We start from the raw sequence: 2,263 nt of genomic DNA, 5'->3' as shown, positions 1-2,263 counted from the left end.
GCCCCCGCCCCCACCCCAGGACAGAGCAAAGCCCAGCTCCCAGGGGCCCCGCTGCCCAAGGGCCCAGCATCGCATTCGGCTCTGCAGCCAAGGCCCCGCTGGGAGCTGAGCAGGAGGTGCCCCAGCCGTTTCCCTGGACCCGTGTCCGCTGCCCCGGGGCCATGTGGGCCTCGTGTCCCCATCAGAGGGTCTGTGCACAGTGGCTGCACCCCTCAGATTCTGGGGTCTCAAGAAGGGGCATCAAAACATGGCCCATTTCTGGGGGACGAGGCACACCCTCGGAGCTCGCGGGGGCAAAATAACCTGAACTTCAGAAACAACTGCTTGAGGTGGAAGCCAGCAGGCTGCGTTTAGAAGAGAAAAGGAAGAAACTTGGAAAGTCCATCTTTAATCCCTGGGCATGTTTCCTGAAAGCCGCCAGGGAGGCTAAGAGCACAACACCCTCTTGTGATTCACACCGGCCGCACCATGGCCTGGCTGTGGCCCTATGCTGTGGCCTGGCTGTGGCTCTATGCTGTACTCTATGCTGTGGCTCTATGCCGTGGCCTGGCTGTGGCTCTATGCCGTGGCTCTATGTCGTGGCCTGGCTGTGGCTCTATGCTGTACTCTATGCTGTGGCTCTATGCCGTGGCCTGGCTGTGGCTCTATGCCGTGTTCTATGCCGTGGCCTGGCTGTGGCTCTATGCCGTGGCCCTGGCTGTGGCTCTATGCCGTGCTCTATACCGTGGCCCTGGCTGTGGCTCTGAACCAAGGTTCTGCCATGGCTTTTCAGAGCTGGTAGTAAAGCTGTGGAGCCCGGGAGGCCCTTCTGGGTGAGGATGTGGAGAAAGTGTGGCCTGGCGCTGGACTTGGTCCTGTTAGAAGAGGGCTGGGGCACAGGGACCTGGTGGAGGTCGGGAACCTGGGCTCCTGGGGGAGATTTGAACTGACCTTGGACTCGTGTTCCAGCCTGGAAACGGAGGCAGGAAGCCCCGACTGAGATACCCCTTCCAGCTGTTCAGGTGAAGAGCTGGCTGCTTGAGTGTCCAGAACCTACCTAGGCTGTGCCAGTCTGTTCACCTCCATTCCTCCATCCATGTATTCATCTACTCAGCCAAGCAACGCCCATCCACCCATCCATCCACCCACCCATTATGCATCCACCCATCCATCCACCCACCCATCCATCATCCATCCATCCATCTATCCATCCACCATCCACCCATCCATCCACCCACCCATCCATCATCCATCCATCCATCTATCCACCCACCATCCACCCATCCATCCATCCACCCATGCATCATCCAAGCATCCATTCATCATCCATCCACTCACCCATCCATCCACCCATCTACCTTCCATCCATCCACCCACCCATCCACCCATCCATCCACCCACCATCCATCCACCCATCTACCTTCCATCCATCCATCCATCCATCCACCCGTCCACCAATCCATCCACCCACCGTCCATCCACCCACCCATCCAGTAGCTGTCATTACTTCCTCAGTGTCAAGTGTGGCCCTAGGTGAGAGGATGCAACAGTGACAAGACACTGCCCTGCCCTCATGGAGCTGACTTTCCGCGGCTTTAGAACAGGGGGAAGATGAGGGCAGGAACCCCAAGGGCTCTCCCGAGGGGCGTGGGAACAGATCCACAGCCGCCTTTGGCTCCTCCCTTGGACTTGTGGTCCTGGGGAGCTTTCCGGGGGGTGGGGGGCGAGGGAGGTAAAAGGCCACACACCCAGGGCCCTGGCTTTGGGGGCTCTGTCCAGCAGGGGCGGGGCTGGGGCACTGCCAGGAGTTTCTGAGCACCAGGCGTTATTGTGAGTCCTGAGCCTCAGGTGGGCACCGGGCTGGGAGCTGCAGTTCCTGAGTGCCTGCTGTGACGGACTCCCAGTGACGGACTCCCCCTGAGCCTCGGGAAGGAGGCTCCACTTTGCAGAAGGAACAGAGGCTGGAGGACGGGGGTCGGGCACTGGGTCTGAATGCAGGTGGTCCGTCTCCCCGTGTGTGCTCCTCAGGGCTGGGCGGCGGCCAAGTGCCCGGCCGGGACACCCAAGAGCCCCTCCAAGGCCGATTTCATTCAGAAGCTGGCTCCAGACAGAGGAGGCTGGGGCAGCCACCCGAGCGTGACCTTTATCTCAGGCCTCCGAGCTCCGGGCAGCCTCCGCCAGATTCCTTAGCGGATAAAGAACAACAGAGTCAGGGCTCCAGTGTCAGCCCAGGACCGGCCAGGGAGGGTGGCTCGGGCCTCTGCCTGCCCCACTGGAGCCCGGA

The sequence above is a fragment of the Myotis brandtii genome, unplaced genomic scaffold (genome assembly GCF_000412655.1).
Source record: "Myotis brandtii unplaced genomic scaffold, ASM41265v1 scaffold1408, whole genome shotgun sequence".
Classification (NCBI taxonomy): Eukaryota; Metazoa; Chordata; class Mammalia; order Chiroptera; family Vespertilionidae; genus Myotis; species Myotis brandtii.
This window is presented reverse-complemented; position numbering follows the sequence as displayed.